Source organism: Dama dama, chromosome 4 (genome assembly GCF_033118175.1).
Source record: "Dama dama isolate Ldn47 chromosome 4, ASM3311817v1, whole genome shotgun sequence".
NCBI lineage: Eukaryota > Metazoa > Chordata > Mammalia > Artiodactyla > Cervidae > Dama > Dama dama.
Window position 1 is genome coordinate 52,272,485 of NC_083684.1, and position 20,825 is coordinate 52,293,309.

The 20,825-nt window shown below is 41.5% G+C and overlaps 1 non-coding gene across 1 annotated transcript; it reads right to left on the bottom strand.

Moving 5' to 3' along the window:
• Nucleotides 1-554: 554 nt before the first annotated feature.
• Nucleotides 555-661, bottom strand: LOC133055268 (U6 spliceosomal RNA). The gene has a single exon (XR_009692568.1). It is a non-coding gene; the product is annotated as a U6 spliceosomal RNA (small nuclear RNA).
• Nucleotides 662-20,825: the final 20,164 nt, after the last annotated feature.

Below are 20,825 nucleotides of genomic sequence, written 5' to 3' on the forward strand. Positions count from 1 at the left end.
TTACAGAAAAAGAGTAAAAATAGCCCAACTGTCCATCACTAGCACTAGGTGGTTGGTTGAAATTATTCATGGTTTAGCCACATCATGGAATACTATGAAGCAGTTAAAAAGGAATATCTCTTCATATTAATATGGAGTGCCGATTGAAATACACTATTAATTTTAAAAGAAATGTCAACAAAAGTATGTATAATTATGCTCTTTGTTTTTTTTTTTTAGGTATGGTCTTTTTATCTTTTTTTTTTTTTTTTAATATATTGTAGTGGTTTTTGCCATACATTGACATGAATCAGTCGTGGATTTACATGTGTTCCCCTTCCTGATCCCCCCTCCCACCTCCCTCTCCATCCCATCCCTCTGGGTCTTCCCAGTGCACCAGCCCTGAGCACTTGTCTCATGCATCCAACCTGGGCTGCTGATCTGTTTCACCCTTAATAGTACACTTGTTTCAATGCTATTCTCTCAGAACATCCCACCCTTGCCTTCTCCCACAGAGTCTAAAAGTCTGTTCTGTATATCTGTGTCTCTTTTTCTGTTTTGCATATAGGGTTGTCAAAAATATGGAACGCTTCACAAATTTGCATGTCATCCTTGCACAAGGGCCATGCTAATCTTCTCTGTATCGTTCCAATTTTAGTATACGTGCTGCCGAAGCGAGCACTCTTTTTATCTTAGGAAGGAGAGAAAGTGGAAGTATAAATGTAAAATACACATTTGCTTTTATTTTTAAAAGGGGGGAGGAGTAAACCCCATGGGAAATGTGAAGAAGCCAGGGATAGAAATCAGATTTCTTTGAATATAATCTGTTTTGGACATTTGACTTTGGTAGTACATAATTATATTGCATAATTATAAAAAAATTTAAATTACAAGAAGCATAGCTTAAAAATTGAAAACAGCAACAAAAAATAAACTCATATTTAAAATTGGTAGCATAACCATACAAGGAAACTACCTCAAACACAGCAATTTGACTGTGAGATATACCCTATGAAGGGAATAGAAAATGGGCAAAATAATTATCTCAAATTGTTTTGAGTAATCATATTATTACTGGTAGTGTAGATCTTATTTTAGAGGCTTCCTGTATAATGTGGGATAGAGTAGGTAATCATGTGATACTCTAATCCCACTATTCTTAGTGTCCATGATAACTGGGACTCTTGGCATGAAAGAAAACAGATGCAGCTATAAGATTTTTTAAAGGGTTAAATAAAAAGCCTATAATTTAGATTAGAATTGAATTGGTATGAACTCATGCTATAGTTTATCTTTAGGCTTTTTTTTTATCTTTAGTTTTTAAATTAAGACTCTATTTCTTAGAGTAGTTTTAGGCTTACAGAAAAGCTGAACAAAGCTCAGAGAGTTCCCACATACCCCCTTCTTTGCCCCTCCAGGTTTCCTTACTAGTAATAACTTAATATTTTGTGTTGGTGCAGTACATTAGTTAAAACTGATGAATCTACATTGATACATTACTTTATTTCTGTTCTCCCTAACTCACCTTAGCCACACTTGTTTATCTGTTGATCCTCAAAAGCATCAAACTCATTCCTACCTCTAACTTCCCCTACTATCTCTGCCTTAAACTAGTCTTCTTGGGAATTCCATGGCAGTCCAGGGGTTAGGACTCTTCGCTTTCACTGCCAAGGGCCTGTGTTCAGACTCTGGGGAACCAAGATCCCACAAGTCTCAAGGTATGGCCAGAAAACAAACAAAACCCAGAAAACTAAACAAAACAAAAAACTGTTGTTAACCTAGAATTTGGATGGCTTACTTTACTCATATCGCCCCTCAAACGTGAGCACCTCAGAGAGTCATCCTTAACCACTCTCTCTAAAAGAACACCCACGCTTTCTGTTTTTCTTCATAAAAATCATCATTCTTTGTATGTTTTTATTTGTTACTATTGTATTTCTTCTGCTATATCAATTGGGATAGAGAATTTTTATTGTTTACTGCTATATTCTCAATACTTAGAATACAGAGGGTATTTAAAAATATTTGTTGGATAGACTCTCATACAGGTATCACCAGATCAGAAATATAGAATAGTAAAATGATTACCATTGGAAAAGGAAGGCAATCCCCTGTTTGAAAATACAGGAGAAAATGAAAGAAAATCAGGAAAGTAGTAAATGGAGCAAAACTGGAAAGAGGGCATGTGGGAACTCTCTGTGCTTTGTTCAGTTTTTCTGTAAGCCTAAAATTACCTTAGGGTATTCCTTAGGTAAACAGTTTTGTCCTCCAGGGCTCAGGATTCTTACTCCACAGGTCTAGGAGAAAAAGGCATTGGTTGGGTCTTTGAGAACTTCCAAGCTAATAACTCAAAGATGTGGCCAATTAAGCAACTGACAAAAAAAAGTTAAAATTAAGCAATTTTAACAATGGCCTCCCTTTGCCTGATCATCAACTACTCACCTGGGCTCAGATCTCTTGTCACATCCTGTACAACCTTCCAAGGCTCTTTCCCTTGCTTCAATAAGGAGAGCATGTCTGGCTTAGAAATGGAAACTCCTGTTTATAAATGAAAATGGATATGGTTACACTCTGCTTAAAATGGAGCACATTGTTCAGAAAGTAACAAGGTCAGTTATAGAAAGAGTAAGACGAAGGATCTATGAAGAATACAGAAGATACAGGTGCCCAATGGAGCTGTCCATTTCTAAGTCTATAAAGCACAAAAAATTTATTTGGGACTAGAGGTTTGAAATTCAGCTAGGCACTTGGAAACTTTTCTAAATTTCACAAAGACAGGTTGAATTATTAGGAGCAGACAAGCTTACCCAGTGAGACCAGGTTCCTGTAGTTCTCCAGCATCCCATCTCTGTGTAGATCCTTCTGTTCCAAGTCCAGGTATCCCCATTCCTCCTGAGAGAAGTCTATGGCCACATCCTTGAACAACACTAACCTCTGAGATGACAAACCCAGTGTTAGTGGTAAAACAAAAAAATATTTTCTAGAAGTAATGAGAGAAGAAAAGTATCACATAAAGTGGCCAAAAGAGAAAAAAGTTTGCAATAAGGTTAAGTAATGGAAAGGAAATTATGTGATAAATGCAGAGCACCTACATAGCTTCTAAACATTCCTATTACTCTATTACAGCTTCTCATGAACAGTTATAGGAATGAACAAAAGCCAGGTGAGTAGAGTTTTCTGATTAAATGAAATACTGTGTGCAAGCCCATGCATGAGTGCTCAGTTGCTTCAGTCATATCCGACTCACTACAACCCTATGGACTGTAGCCCACTGGGCTCCTCTGTCCATGGGATTCTCCAGGCAAGAATACTGGAGTGGGTTGCCATGCTCTCCTCCAGGGGATCTTCCCAACCCAGGGCTCGAACCTGCATCTCTTACGTCTCCTGCATTTGTTAGGCAGGTTCTTTACCACAAGCGCTACCTAAAAAGTCTGTGCAAGCACATAACACATGCAAATTCCCAAATAAGTTGCAAGTTCCTTCCTACCCTCTTCCCTTTAAAGAACTGAAAATAAGTAAGAGAAAGGATGGAAGGGAGGGAAGAAGGAGAGAATAGAAAAAAGAAGGGAGAAAAAAGAAAAACAAACCTGATGGGCCCATTCTAAATATCCTTTTAAATATTTATCTTAGAAAATAATATTTCTATGTAATTTAAGGGTTTATTTCCAACTTAAGTCTCAGAATAACAGCAATAATTTTCTCCCTTGTCCTGGCAAATCCTTTCATAGACATAATTTTTACAAGGTGTATATATATATATTATATTATGATTGTAATCATTTTCTTTCCTTTTTAAAAAACATTTTATTTATTTTTGGCTACACTGGACTTTCATTGCTGCCCTCAGGCTTTCTCTAGTTGTGGAGAATGGGAGCTATTCTCCGTTGTGGTGTGTGGGCTTCTCATTGTGGTGGCTTCTCTTGTTACGGAGTACAGGCTCTAGTCAGATGGGCTTCAGTAGTTCCCAAACATGGGCTCAGTAGTTGTGGCTCACGGGTTCCAGAGCTCAGGCTCAGAAGTTGTGGTGCATGGGCTTAATTGCCCCGTGGTATATGGGATCTTCCCAGACCAGGGCTTGAACCAGTGTTCCCTGTATTGCAAGGTGGCTTCCAAACCACTGGACCACGATGGAAGCCCTGTAATCATTTTCTTTTCCTTCCTTTCCCTCCTCCCACCTCATGCAATGTACAGCTAATGGGATCTTAGTGCCCTACCAGAGACTGAACCCCAGCCCTCAGCTGTGAAAGTGCAGAGTTCTAACCACTGGACCACCAGGGAATTCCCTGCAATCATTTTCTTATTTTTTTGGTATTTAGTTTGTATTCCTTCTCTAATGTCAGCTCCGTTTCTAAAATTGTCAACTACCTAATTCTCTGGCTCTGTTACCACTCATCATTGCTCACTGTACACATCGCTTATTCTGAGCAACAGAAAGCCAATGAAAGATGACCTAAACTCACATAGACATGGCCCTTGACTTACACATGTTATTCAGATTCAAAATGGACCTTGTCACTGGTATTCACCTCTGAGATATTCACCGACATGATACTCTCTTTGTTCTCAGTCCTGCATTTGATCACATTTCAATCTTAAAGCCTCACAGACCAAAGATCTCACCACATTCTGAGATAAACAGCAATTTCTATCCTAATCATCTAGAAAATAGAGTCAATGACAAAGACTGAATTTTGCATATGTAGTCCCATCTCATCAAACCACACTGACAGGAGAGGTTCTACTCTTTCCTTAATACATTTCCTGATTTGCAGAATGGATCCCAAATATGGCTAGAGAAGAGAGGGCTGGGGCTTAGTAAGGCAGAAAATCTGGAGGTAATAATATTGAGCATTCATATCCTAGAAAACAAGACTATTTGATGAAGGGAAGGAAAAACATCAACTCACATGGGGCATGGCTTGGAATGGCAAATTATTAGTCCTCCTCTGGCTTCTTCTTGCAGAAAAGTGCAGAGTCCTGAGAAGAGAGTCAAGGAAGTAAAATGAACCATGAGAATATGCTTGGTTCTAAATAACTAAGTTAAAATAAATATTTCCTTCCCTTTTCATGGCACCTGGTCCCTTCCATGCCCCAATACACATACTGAGATTTGCAGAAATCTAAAAAATCAAATGTCTTCCTCAATACCAAAAAACACAGATATAGAATTAACTTATGCTAAAGCAGTACCCAATTCCTGTGATGTTCTTAGGGTTCTCTGACCTGTCCTGAGTAGTTCACCTTTTCAGACTAGGGGGCCCTGATCCAAAATGTACCCAAGTCATGCCTGCTTCAAGGATACTGATGGGGCCCCCAGGCCTAGAAGTGCACTATATCCATGTAGGCCAAATCCTGAAACAAACACTTCACATAACTAAGATCTGCGTTTTTTCCCCAGGTCCAACACACTACATACCACAGAGTGCTGCCCTGACTTATTCTCATGTTCCAGGGGCAAGAAATATTTTGAGTCCAAAGTTTCATCCAGGCCACATGAAGTCACACTAGACTCATCCAGTAACCAAGGAACAAATCCAAAGCAACCTTTTATTTTTTCTTTTTAAATTAATTTTTAATTGGAGAATAATTGCTTTACAATGTTGTGTTGGTTTCTCCCGTACAACAATGTAAGTCAACCATAAGTATACGTATATCCCCTCCATCTTGATCTTTATTTTTAATTGTATTTATTTATTTTGGTCATGCGGCTTGTAGGATCTTAGGTCCCCAACCAGGGACTGAAACCCGGGCCCTTGGGAGTAGAAGTGAGGAACATCCTTTAAGAGCAAACTGCCTGGGGACTTCCCTAGTGATGCAGTGGTTAAGACTTTGTGCTTCCACCATAGGAGGAACAGATTCAATATCTGGTGGGGGAGCCAAGAAAGGCATGCCACATGACACGGCCAAAGAAAAATAACAAACTGGATATTTGTCTTTTTATTGTTGAGTTGTAATAATTCCTCACACACTCTAAAAAATCCAATTCCTTCTTGAACATGTAATTTTCAAATTTTGGATCCTACTTTGTAGGCTATACACCTGGGGCTTCGCAGGTGGCACTACTGGTAAAGAACCTGCCTGCCAATAAGAGACGTGGGTTGGATCCCTGGGTCAGGAAGATCTCCTGGAGAAGGGAATAGCAACCCACTTTACTATTCTTGCCTGGAGAATCCCATGAACAGAGCAGCCTGACAGGGTTGCAAAGAGTCAGATACGACTGTAGTGACCTAGTGTACATGCATTGTGGGCTATATTTTCACTTTGTTTACTTTGAAGCTGGTAAGTTTTTAATTTTGAGGAAGTCCAATTTATGTATTTTTTTTTTCAATTTATGTATTTTTTTTCCCTTTGGCTGCCTATACTCTTACATTTAGGTTGATGGTACATTTTGAATAAATTTTTGTGTGTGGCATGAGGTACGATGAGCCTGTGATAAATATTTCACAAGTGCTATCTTGACTCAACACTGATGTTATGGCTAAAAACTCAATTCCTCTTCACAGGAAGTTGGCTAAACTCCCTCCTTATATTCTTCTCTTATCAAAGTCTAACACAATATAGCTTTGCTGGGCTACCCACGGATACCTCAGTAGCCTTGCCATTGTAATGTTAACTACATCCACCTTCTTCCACAAGCACAGGTATGACTTTATATGGATGACCTCCTCCTCCATAAATGGAGATTATTTAACATGCTCATTAAGGACATAAAAATACTCACAAAAGAGCTTACAAAAAAAGTCAAAAGCCATTGCCTCATGTGGAATTCCTGAAAAGTATTGGTAAATCTGGACAGCTCTATCCCAAACACTGTCCATAAACTGCTGTGATATCTCTCAGGACCCATAAAGTCTTTTAGTCTTATTTGGGTCTGGAAGCAACATATCTCCTTACTGACAAATTTTAGTTAATCTCATTGATGCTGTTACTTACAAACCATCCCACCGTGAAAAGGAACTCATCCAACAAAAGGCTCCACAATCTCTTCAAATTAAAATCAGCAGTCACTTCCTGTTAGTGGCCTCAGAGATTGCGTCTTTGTAGAGGCCACAGCAACCTCTCAAGCCTCTGGACCAACTATGATGTCCACCTACACGTTAATGATGCAATAAACTGCCCCCTTTGGCCCTATGCTGTACATCATTAGAGTGACAACTGCTGGCTAGATGCTAAGATCTCTTGGAAATAAACGCTTTCAAATACCCTAAGCCTGGGAATCTCTGAACCCATATGCCCATTATGCCTTGGATCATGGAAGCAGCACTCTCACAAGCTCAGCACAAGTACTGATGCCTCCCTGATACATCCTGTAGGTGTAGCCAAATTCTAGCCCTCTAGAATATTCCGTCTACAGGAGGGACTGGTCTTCCCTATCCTTAGTCCCTTGCTGGATGTGATGGTGCTAGAGGAAGTCACCACTCCCCCAGAGTCCTTGACTAGGAATCCACCTGGGATTAACTGAGTAGACAACAATGGGAGTTCACAGACTTTCGGGACAGCACCGCCACCATCACAAGTGATGGAGGTCAGTGGAATGCTGCTGCTTTCCATCCCTTAACTAGGATGTTCCCCATAAAGGACAGGACCCAAGGGGCAGAACAAGTGGTCAAACTTTAGGAAGTCATCTTTGCACAAATGTCCTGACCAACAAATGGTTCTATCTGCATATTTTTACAAACTCTTGGGGCACTGCTTAAGAGTTTCCCCCCTTTAAGTGTAAAGAAATCTGGGAATCTCTTGTCTTACAGATACTGAAACATAAATCAAAGTCACATATCTTTGCATATACAAGGTCCTTCCAGGACAATCCTGATTCCCTTCAGAGTTCCAGACATTACCGACAGTGACCAGTGCACACATTTCACTTCTCAAAATACACAGTGCTGGGCCGCTGGGAGAGGCATTCAATGGAACTTCCATTTCCCAATAGGTCCCAGGCAGCTGGTTTAATTAAGAGACATAAAGGTCTCTTTAAACAGCTCCCTTTTAAATAGCAGTGTGTAAAAGGACCCCCACATGTGTCTCTCACTTACCCCAAGCCTTAATCTCTCCTAATATAAGGCCCATTGGCTGACTCACATCTAAAAGAAACTTTAGGAAATTTCCTTCACTATTTTCTATATTTAGAGGGGAATATGTCTCATCCTCCACACACATGAAGACATCACATATGAGCTCTTTTAATAATAATGTCTCCCTCTATTTTTATGGATTTTTCAATACTGCTGTCATTTCATCAGGGCTGGAAGTCAGATAGAGGGCACATACTCTCTTCAGACTCGTTAACTGTCCCATGGGAGAAGCATCTGTCCACCTAGTATGTGATCCATTTGAGCCTAACTTTCCCTCCCCAGAAAACCTTCCCCACTATTTGGATTATAAAGGGTTGAAAATTAATCTGAGCTCGCTTTCTGATCCGTTCCAGGAAATTCAAATTAGTGCTCCTAGGTTAAGTCTCTTAATCTACAGGAAATATGGAAAAACATGTTAATGATACAGTGGGAAACCATATGGAACAAATTACCTAGTTTCTTCAACAAATACATTGCAAGTAGAGAGAGACAAAGAAGGAGAATAAGAAATCATGGTTTCTAAAAAAGACTTTATTAGGAGAGTTATAAATGAATCACAAAACATGGGTCTTATCTGAACCCAGATTCAAAGAAATCTCAAAATTTTAAAAAGTTATTTGCACTGTTCAGTTCAGTTCAGTTCAGTTGCTCAGTGTCCAACTCTTTGCAACCCCATGGACTGCAGCATGCCAGGCTTCCCTGTCCATCACCAACTCCTGGAGTCCTCCCAAACCCATGTCCATTGAGTCGGTGATGCCATCCAACCATCTCATCCTCTGTCGTCCCCTTCTCCTCCTGCCATCAGTCTTTCCCAGCATCAGGGTCTTTGCAAATGAGTTAACTCTTTGCATCAGGTGGCCAAAGTATTGGAGTTTCAGCTTCAACATCAGTCCTTCCAATAAATATTCAGGGCTGATTTCCTTTAGGATGGACTGGTTGGACATCCTTGCTGTCCAAGGGACTCTCAAAAGTCTTCTCCAACACCACAGTTCAAAAGCATCCATTCTTTGGCACTCAGCTGTCTTTATAGTCCAACTCTCACACCCATACACGACTACTGGAAAAACCACAGCCTAGACGGACCTCTGTTGGCAAAGTAATGTCTCTGCTTTTTTTATATGCTGACTAGGTTGGTCAAAACTTTCCTTCCAAGAAGTGAGTGTCTTTTAATTTCAAGGCTGCAGTCACCATCTGCAGTGATTTTGGAGCCCTCAAAAATTAAGTCTGCCACTGTTTCCTCATCTATTTGCCATGAAGTGATGGGACCGAATGCCATGATCTTAGTTTTCTGAATGTTGAGCTTTAAGCCAACTTTTTCACTCTCCTCTTTCACTTTCATCAAGAGGCTCTTTAGTTCTTGTTCGCTTTCTGCCAAAGGGTGGTGTCATCTGCATATCTGAGGTTGTTTATATTTCTCCCGGCAATCTTGATTCCAACTTGTGCTTCATCCAGCCTGGCATTTTGTATGATGTACTCTGCTGCTGCTGCTGCTAAGTCACTTCAGTCGTGTCCAACTCTGTGCGACCCCATAGACAGCAGCCCACCAGGCTCCCCTCTCCCTGGGATTCTCCAGGCAAGAACACTGGAGTGGGTTGTCATTTCCTTCTCCAATGCATGAAAGTGAAAAATGAAAGTGAGGTCGCTCAGTCGTGTCTGACTTGTAGTGACCCCATGGACTGCAGCCTACCAGGCTCCTCCTAACATGGGATTTTCCAGGCAAGAGTACTGGAGTGGGGTGCCATTGCCTTCTCCGGATGTACTCTGCATATAAGTTAAATAAGCAGGGTGACAACATACAGCCTTGACGTACTCCTTTTCCTATTTGGAACCAGTCCATTGTTCCATGTCCAGTTCTAACTGTTGCTTCCTGACCTGCATACGGATTTCTCACGGGACAGGTCAGGTGGCCTGGTATTCCTGCCTCTCTCAGAATTTTCCACAGTTTATTGTGATCCACACACTCAAAGGCTTTGGTGTAGTCAATAAAGCAGAGATAGATGTTTTTCTGGAACTCTCTTGCTTTTTTGATGATCCAATGGATGTTGGCAATTTGATCTCTGGTTCCTCTGCCTTTTCTAAAACCAGCTTGAGTATCTGGAAGATCATGGTTCATGTATTGTTGAAGCCTGGCTTGGAGAATTTTGAGCATTACTTTACTAGCGTGTGAGATGAGTGCAATACTGCGGTAGTTTGAGCATTCTTTGGCATTTCTTTTCTTTGGGACTGGAATGAAAACTGACCTTTTCCAGTCCTGTGGACACTGCTGAGTTTTCCAAATTCGCTGGCATATTGAGTGTAGCACTTTCATATTTGCCCTGAGAGGAAGTCTAAACATTAACTAGACATCTGATTATTAAAGTATTGTTTACTTTAAGGGAAAATAATGGTATTGCGATTAAGTTTTTTAAAAGACTCATCATTCACATACATACTGAAATATTTATGCCTGAAATCATACATATTTGAAAAATGAAGGCATTTGCTTCAAAATAACACTGGGGTGGACAGCCTGTGTGCATGCTAAGTTGCTTTAGTCGGGTCCGACTCTTTGTGACCCTATGGACTATAGCCCGGCAGGCTCCCCATCCAAGGGATTCTCCAGGCCAGAATACTGGAGTGGGTCCCTCCTCCAGGGATCTTCCCGACTCAGAGATTGAACCCTTGTCTCTGACATCTCCTGCACTGGCAGGCAGGTTGTTTACCATGAACACCACCTGGGAAGCCCCTGGGGTAGGCAGAGGTATAGATTAAACAAGAGTGGCTGTGAGTCAGTCATTACCGGAGATGAGCAAAGGATGGTACATAGAGGTTCACTAATATTTTGTCTATTTTTGTATAGTTTGAATTTTTCAAAATAAAAAGTTAAAGAAAATGCTGATCATGGATCAGTGAATTGATTTTACCACACACACACAAATACGGTAACAACCCCATGGTTTGAAAGGCTCTACAATAGCACATTAATAACTTTCTAAAGTTTTCTAACAACTAGCAAAGTACCTTGAATAAACATAAAATCAGAAAAAATTAATTAGTAAATTGATGACAGCCTCTCTGAGGGAAAATATAGCAAGAACTTTTATTTATTTTTTTCATTTATTTTTATTAGTTGGAGGCTAATTACTTTACAATATTGTAGTGGTTTTTGTCATACATTGACATGAATCAGCCATGGAAGCAAGAACTTTTAAATTTAAAGTTCACACATAAATAGGCCCAGAAAGTGGCGTTCATCCTACTAACAAACTTATCAAATGAGCATTTACACAAGGATATTTATCCTATCACTGTTTACAATAGCAAAAGACTGACAAACACTTGAAAGTTAATAAGGGTCAGTTTTTTTAAATTATAGAAGTATGAAATACAGTTCAGCTATAAAAAAAGAGTAACCCTTCATATAGTAATGTATGTAGAGGATCCCCCTAGAAGTACTCAAGAAACTGGTCACACTGTTTGCCTTTGAAGTGGGAAAACTACGCGACAAAGGGCAGAGCTGGGAGGGAGAATTCGCTGAACTCTCTTCTGAACGTTTTAAATACTTAAAGTATCATCTCTTAACAAATCTGAGAAGAAAATACTAAAAGAAAGGCTTCAAGTTTCACTCTGTGGGATTTATTGTATTTCTTCAGAATTCATAGAAGAGGACTAAGCATACAGACGGTATTAAAATATTTGGCACATGAATATGGTTACCTCAGGTTAAAAGGAGAGATGTGGAGTGGAACAGCTTCTCTGGGTCCATTCCTCTAGCCCTCCCCCAACCCTGATTACTCTTTGGAATAGCAAGGCCCAAGAACCAGATCACTGAAAGGATCCTTGCTGTGGATTTTCAAGACATTGAAAGATAAATCCTGAAAATCCAGAAAGCAATACAGAGACAAAAAAGACAAAAACAACTTACTTTGGATAAAATGCTTGATTGTCCAACAACTGCTCTTCCCTTTGTCTCTGGTCACCCGTGTAAGAGAAGTCGGTAAGAATTAAAGAATCTTCAGACACCAAGCCTTTCTTTCAGCCCAGACTGACTTATTAGAAACGACATCTTCTACTCCCCTTGCCACACCCCCATGCTCCTGTTTTGCTCAAAGTTTTAATTTCCATTTCAGGGTCAAAGGATTTGTTAACAAAAGAAACCACTCAAACAATTTCAATATTTAATAGAGAATTATCTAACTTACTTTCAATATACAATCCTTAAAAGAAAAAAAAAGAAACAGAAACAGTAAAACTGTAACAGCATATACATCATCTATGTGGAGTTCACTAGCATCCAGAACCAAACAGCACGGGGAAATCCCCTGTAACAGTTATCTGGAGTCGCAGTTTCGAAACAGTCCCCGGCGGTGCGTTCAACCCACGGGTGAGAATTCAAAATTGCAGTTCCTGCTTATAATTTCCGCGGAAAACTGATACATCATCAATTTGCTAGCAAGTTGCAGCTCTGAAACTCAATTAATCTTTTTTACAATGCTGTTTATCTATCTAGCAAGTCAAAGGATTTCGTTAACCCGGGGTGTGGTTGGTTAGATCCCCTCCAAGGGCTCAAAATTCCCAAGACCCGCTCCCTATCTTATTTATAGTGCCCCTCGGCTTCTTTGGAACAATCGGCGCACTGCGGAACAGGCACGTAGTAAGTGCAGTGTGCAGGCAGGTCCGAAGCAGGGTCAGAAACCCGCTGTGCTTTTTTGTCTCTTTAGTCTGAACAAGACTACTTCCATTTAATTTCCCTGACATCACCCCATTCCTGAGTTAAAATAGACACTCAGCAGAAAGTTGGTGAGTGACTTGAGCAATGACGCCCTCCCTTTCCGGGAACCAGAGTGGAAGTGGAGAATCCCTACAGTTTCACCCGGTGAATTACCGAGGGGCGAGACTTGAATCTCACTACCTCCGTTTCTGTTTCTGGCTCTAAAATTCTCATTCTGCGATCAGGTCTCTGACTTAAAGACAAGTTTCTTTACCTGGTCATTCGCTGAAGACACAATTACCACTCTCGCAAGTGTTCACACAGAAAATCATGCAGTCTCATAGGCACATCACGTTACACACACACAGGCGCACACAGGTCGCTGAAGACACAATTACCACTCCCGCAAGTGTTCACACAGAAAATCATGCAGTCTCATAGGCACATCACGTTACACACACACAGGCGCACACAGGTCGCTGAAGACACAATTACCACTCCCGCAAGTGTTCACACAGAAAATCATGCAGTCTCATAGGCACATCACGTTACACACACACAGGCGCACACAGGTCGCTGAAGACACAATTACCACTCTCGCAAGTGTTAACACACAAAATCATGCAGTCTCATAGGCACATCACGTTACACACACACACACACACACACACACACACACACACACACACACAGGCGCGCTAACGCCTGAGGCTCTAGGCACGGCCGGTCTCTGCACCGCGGCTCAGACAGCTCCTCATCTTCAGCTTCCCCTGCGTCCTGCAGGATCCCAGCGGACCAGGTAGTTTCACACTCTGCCCTCCCCACGCCGCGGACCGCTCAACTGGTTTAAATACAGCCCCGCTGAAACCTTGGTAGGAAGTGACGTAACACCCGCGGGTTTCTGGAAAATGTAGTCCAACACCGAAAGACCCGAGAGAGCCTGCGATCCAGAGCCCTCTTCGAGCCCTCCTCGGTACCGTAATCCTGCAAGGGTATCAGGCACGACCTGTGGGTCCTCCGCTGACTCCCGAGGGTGGAGGAGGGTGGGGGAGAATCACTCCGCTCGGCTGCAGTTCAGACTGTGAAGAGGACCCTCCATGGTCATTCTGGAGGGAAGCTTATTTCCGCCATGCGGACTTCTGGGACTTGTAGTGTGTTTAAGAGCCCCAGCTCCACGAGTTGGTGATGGACCGGGAAGCCTGGCGTGCCACAGTCCATGGGGTCGCAAAAAGTCGGACTCGACTGAGAGATTGAGCCCTAGAACTAAGAGCTCCAGAGGGCAGAGTGGCATCGTCCTGTTCTTACAGTCCCAGGTTGGGCGGGGCTGCGATGGGTGCCGCCAAAGAATACTAGAGTCTGAAGGTCCTGGCAGGTGGAGGGGAAGATAGGGCAGATTCTGAGGAAACTGCAGAGGGATCCCCAGGCACTAAGCGCAGCCTGGGCTGTTTTAGGAGGGCATGAGACGAGTGACCCTTCATTGCTGGTGTGAGCGCATTTGCTTCAGTTTGTGACCTTGTTGGGGGGAGGGGCGGTTGGTGGTTGTGTAGCTGTTCCTGAGTTGTTGTTTTTTTCCATTGGACGATAATTGCTTTATAATATGGTGTTGGTTTCTTCCATACATCAACACAAATCAGTCATAAGTATATATATGTCCCCTTCCTCTTAACTCTCTCTACCCAACCCCTTCCCCTTCCCACCTATTTGGGTTGTCACAGAGCACCAGGTTGAGGTCCCTGCCATCGTAAGCAAATTTTCACTGGTTATCTAATTTTACATATGGGTAATGTGTATGTTTCAATGCTACTCTCTCAATTCATCCCACCTTCTCCTTCCCCTGCCTGAGAAAGTTTTTTATGATTTAAAAAAAAAAAAAGTGTTTAAATACTCTTTGAACATAACATGAAAAAAAAGTGCCCAAATCGTTAGAGTAGAGCTGGGTGAATTTTCTTGCATTTCTTTTCGTTTTTGGATGGTTTTGTTCACTGCCTCCTGTAGAGTGTTACGAACCTCTGTCCATAGTTCTTCAGGCACTCTGACTACCAGATCTAATCGCTTGAATCTATTTGTCACCTCCACTGTATAATCATAAGGAATTTTATTTAGGTCATAGCTGAATGGCCTAGTGATTTTCCCCACTTACTTTAGTTTAAGACTGAATTTTGCTATAAGAAACTGATGATCTGAGCCACAGTCAGCTCCAGGTCTTGTTTTTGCTTAAATCAAATCCCTTACAATTATACAGTGGAAATGACAAATAGATTCAAGGGATTAGATCTGATAGACAGAGTGCCTGAGGAACTATGGATGGAGGTTCATGAGAGTGTACAGAAGACAGTGATCAAGACCATCCACAAGAAAAAGAAGTGCAAAAAGGCAAAATGGTTGTCTGATGAGGCCTTAAAAATAGTTGAGAAAAGAAGAGAAGCTAAAGGCAAAGGAGAAAAGGAAACATATACCCACTTGAATGCAGAGTTCCAAAGACTAGCAAGGAGAGCTAAGAAAGCCTTCCTCAGAGATCAATGCAAAGAAATAGAGAACGACAACAGAATGGGAAAGACTAGAGATCTCTTCAAGAAAATTAAAGATACCAAGGGAACATTTCACGCAAAGATGAGCACAAAAAAGGACAGAAATGCTATGGACCTAACAGAAGCAGATGATATTAAGAAGAGGTGGCAAGAATACGTGGAAGAACGATACAAAAAAGATCTTCTTGACCTAGATAACTGTGATGGTGTGATCACTCACCTAGAGCCAAACATCCTGGAATGCAAAGTCAAGTGGGCCTTAGGAAGCATCACTACAAACAAAGTTAATGGAGGTGATGGAATTCCAGTTGAGCTATTTCAAATCCTAAAAGATGATGCTGTGAAAGTGCTGCACTCAATATGCCAGCAAATCTGGAAAATTCAGCAGTGACCACAGGACTAGAAAAGGTCAGTTTTCATTTCAATTCTAAAGAAAGGCAGTGCCAAAGAACGTTCAAACTACTGCACAATTGCACTCATCTCACATGGTCGCAAAGTAATGCTCAAAATTCTCCAAGCCAGGCTTCAACAGTACATGAACCATGAACTTCCAGATGTTCAAGCTGGTTTTAGAAAGGGCAGAGGAACCAGAGATCAAATTGCCAACATCCACTGTACCATTGAAAAAGCAAGAGAGTTCCAGAAAAACATCTATTTCTTCTTTATTGACAATGCCAAAGCCTTTGACTGCGTGGATCACAACAAACTGGAAAATTCTGAAAGAGATGGGAATACCAGACCACCTGACTTGCCTCTTGAGAAATCTGTATGCAGGTCAAGAAGCCACAGGTAGAACTGGACATGGAACAACAGACTGGTTCCAAATCAGGAAAGGATTATGTCAAGGCTGTTTATTGTCACCCTGCTTATTTAACTTACATGCAGAGTACATGATGCAAAGTGCTGGGCTGGATGAAGCACAAGCTGGAATCAAGATTGCTGGGAGAAATATCAACAACCTCAGATATGCAGATGACCCTTATGGCAGAAAGTGAAGGAGAACTAAAGAGCCTCTTGATGAAAGTGAAAGAGGAGAGTTTAAAAGTTGGCTTAAAGCTCAACATTCAGAAAACTAAGATCATGACATTCGGTCCCATCACTTCATGGCAAATAGATGGGGAAACAGTGGCAGACTTAATTTTGGGGGCTCCAAAATCACTGCAGGTGGTGACTGCAGCCATGAAATTAAAAGACACTTACTTCTTGGAAGGAAAGTTATGACCAACCTAGACGGCATAGTAAAAAGCAGAGACATTACTTTGCCAACAAAAGTCCGTCTAGTCAAGGCTGTGGTTTTTCCAGTAGTCATGTATGGATGTGACAGTTGGACTATAAAGACAGCTGAGTGCCAAAGAATGGATGCTTTTGAACTGTGGTGTTGGAGAAGGCTCTTGACAGTCTCTTGGACAGCAAGGATGTCCAACCAGTCCATCCTAAAGGAAATCAGCCCTGAATATTTATTGGAAGGACTAATGTTGAAGCTGAAACTCCAATACTTTGGCCACCTGATGGGAAGAGCTAACTCATTTGTAAAGACCCTGATGCTGGGAAAGACTGATGGCAGGAAGAGAAGGGGACGACAGAGGATGAGATGGTTGGATGGCATCACTGACTCAATGGACATGAGTTTGAGTAAACTCTGGGAGTCGGTGATGGACAGGGAGGCCTGGCGTGCTGCAGTCCATGGGGTTGTAAAGAGTCGGACATGACTGAGCGACTGAACTGAACTGATATGATAGAGCCTCTCCATCTTCAGATGCAAAGAATGTAATCAATCTGATTTTGGTATTGACCATTTGGTGACATGAATGTGTAGGGTGTTCTCTTGTATTGTTGGAAAAGGGTGTTTGCACTGGTTTGTATGATTATTGCATTCTCTTGGCAAAACTCTGTTAGCCTTTGCCCTGCTTCGGTTTTTACTCCAAGGCCAAACTTGCCTGTTACTCCGGGTATCTTTGGACACCCTACTTGGACAAGCCCCCAAGATGAAAGGTTGTTGCTGAGCCATGAAAGACATCGAGATTCTTGGCCTCCAGAGGACAGGAATTTAATCTGGGGCCAGTCATGAGGCTTGATGGGTCAGAGTTTTTGAGTGACAAAGTTTTATTAAAGCATAAAAGAAATAGAGAAAGCTTCTGACATTGACATCAGAAGGGGACAGAAAGAGTGACCCCCTGGTAGAGTGCCCCCACTAACAGGCTGGTAATTAGAGAAAGGAAATGTCTCAAAACTCAGAGAGTGGCACCAGGTCCCTCACCCACAACATACATTTGAGATAACATTGGCACAAGATGAGTCATCCCAGGCCATAAAATGATTGACATGAATCTTGAAGAAAGGCAGGTTTCCAAGCAAAGATATAGTCTCATTAATATAGCTTAAGAGAACATTTCCTTGAGTAAAACATACTGGTTTGTCAAGTACGTTCTGAGACTTAGACGAACTGACTTGAAGAAAGACAGAGTCTAGGGTAAATACATAGTTCATTAACAAAGCTTAAGAAAAACATTTCCATAGAACTGCCATATGACCCAGCAATCCAACTTCTGGGCATACATACCGAGGAAACCAGATCTGAAAGAGACACGTGCACCCCAATGTTCATTGCAGCACTGTTTATAATAGCCAAGACATGGAAGCAACCTAGATGCCCATCAGCAGATGAATGGATAAGGAAGCTGTGGTACATATACACTATGGAATATTACTCAGCCATTAAAAAGAATTCATTTGAATCAGTTCTAATGAGATGGATGAAACTGGAGCCCATTATACAGAGTGAAGTAAGCCAGAAAGATAAAGACCAATACAGTATACTAACACATATATATGGAATTTAGAAAGATGGCAACGATAACCCTACATGCAAAACAGAAAAAGAGACACAGATGTACAGAACAGACTTTTGGACTCTGTGGCAGAAGGGGAGGGTGGGATGTTTCGAGAGAACAGCATCAAAACATGTATATTATCTAGGGTGAAACAGTTCACCAGCCCAGGCTGGATGCATGAGACAAGTGCTCGGGCCTGGTGCACTGGGAAGACCCAGAGGGATGGGGTGGAGAGGGAGGTGGGAGAGGGGATCGGGATGGGGAATACATGTAGATCCATGGCTGATTCATGTCAATGTATGACAGAAACCACTACAATATTGTAAAGTAATTAGCCTCCAACTAATAAAAATAAATGGAAAAAAACAAAAAACAAAAAAAAGAAGAAAAGAAAAACATTTCCATGAGAAAAACACATTGGTTAGGTCAAGGTTTGAGAAAAGTTAAGTTCAGGTGGAACCAGTTGTCATCATGGCAACAAAGAATTTTAAAAGAAACGTCCTTTTAAATTTGTATAGAGAAGGGGAAAAAATCTTACACTTGTAGTTTGTTTCCTCCTGCTGCTTAAGAGAGAGAGAAAAAATGTCTGACACTTGTAGCCTATTTCCTCCAGTTGGAGACCCCTACCCTTCCTGCCTGTAACTCTCTCATGGTGTTAGGGAGTGGTCTCATGTCATTCTTTTACATGTAGCTGTCCAGTTTTCCCAGCACAACTTATAGAAGAGACTGTCTGATGCTCAGAAGGATTGAAGGCAAAAGGAGAAGGGGGTGTCAGAAGATGAGATGGTTAGATAGCATCTCTGACTCAATGGACATGAATTTGAGCAAACTCTAGGAGATAGTGGAGAACAGAGGAGCCTGGAGTGCCACAGTCCATGGGGTCTCAAAGAGATGCACACAACTTAGTGACTGAACAACAACTTTCCTCCATTATATATTCTTGCCTTCATTGTCATAGAGTAGGTGGCCACAGATGTGTAGGTTTATCTCTGGGCTTGCTATCCAGTTCCATTGATCTATATTTCTGTTTTTGTGCCAGTACCATACTGTTTGATCACTGTAACTTTGTAGTATAGTCTGAAGCCAAGGAGCCTGATTCCTCCAGCTCTGTTACTCTTAAGACTGCTTTCACTATTTGGGGTCTTTTGTGTTTCCATGTAAAATGTTAAAATCTTTTTAATTCTGTGAAAAATGCCTTTGGTAATTTGTTGGGGACTGCATTGAATCTGTAGATTGCTTTGGATAGCAGAGTCATTTTCATAATAGTCATTCTTTCAATACAAGAACGTGGTATATCTCTCCATCTATTCTTGTCATCTTTGAGTTCTTTCGTCAATATCCTAGTTTTCTGAGTATAGGTCTTTTGCCTCCTTAGGTAGGTTTCCGCCTACATTATTTTATTCTTTTCAATGTGACGGTAAATGGGACTGTTCCCTTAATCTCTCTGATCTTTTGTTGTTAGTGTATAGGAATGCATCTCTTGCTTTTTCAATTGAAATCAGTCCCTCTGACTTTTCATTTTGCTTAACTTTCTCTGCCTCTATAAATTTAGATGAAAGTTACCTATTGCAGTCTTGAAGGGATGTTCTTATGTGAGAGTATCCCTAGAGACTCTGCAGGTTCCCAGTGCCTTTGTTTGGAGAGCTGGATTTGTCATGGACACAAGTAATATCTTTCTTTAGGGTGTGCTGACAGCTGTCACTTTGGTAGGAGGTGGGGTTGGAGATGGAGGGGCTAGAGCTGGGGCTGGGAGTGAGGTGTCCTCTGCTCAAGAGCTGTCACTGCCCTACTGGAGGCAATTTGATCCCAGGTTGTTGGGGCAGAAGTCCTGAGGGTCAGACCCAAGCTAGTTCTGTTTTAAGAACCACACCCCTTGCTTCAGGCTGGGGGCCCTGGAGCGAGGGGGCCCTGCACAGGTGCTCAGCCCATGTCAGCTACATAGGTCTGAGCTGTCTCCAATGTGCTGCCCATGTACACACCAGCAATTGCTTCCCTTGCTCTTATTTAGATAAAGCTCTGAGTGATGGCAAAGTTCATCTTAATCTTTGCAATGCAGTCAAAGGTATTTTTTTTTCCTTCCCTATTTCTTCAATAGAGTGCTGGAATCTCTCCTCAGGAAATCTGAACATCTACAAAGTGTCTCTCACCTGTGGGTGTCTGCTGAAGTCAGCACTCTCCAGGTTTACCTTAAGTGCAGCCAAGAAAGACTGGGGCCAGTTTATAGACTCCTGCTGGTTCAACAGCCCATATACCAAGAACTATCTGCCTATTACATGATATACACAGGTGGGTGAGACTCCTCTCAAGTCCACTGGGCTATAGTGCTGGATCCCACAACAACCTCAGAGGCAGTTAGTTTGTGGATATATGCCAAGTTTACTTGTGGGCATCTTATGCCACTATGAGGCTAATGTTATTTTTCAGTGTTCAGATTTTTATGAAAGAGCTATCCTATTTTTTAAAGTTTTATGATTTATTTTTTGCCTTCTTAAATTTACATTCTTTATTCTTAATTAAGATGAATTATTCTTGTTCAATAAGGGATACATGTTGATCAAACTTTTCCTATGTTCACTTACATAAATGTCTTTTCCTCATAATGTCTTTGATGTTGAGTAAGGTAGAGATCGCAGTTAAAACTTTTACCATAAATAACAAAGACTGAGAAGATAACAATGATGATGGCTAAATTAACCAAGTATTTATTATGTGATAGGCACAACTG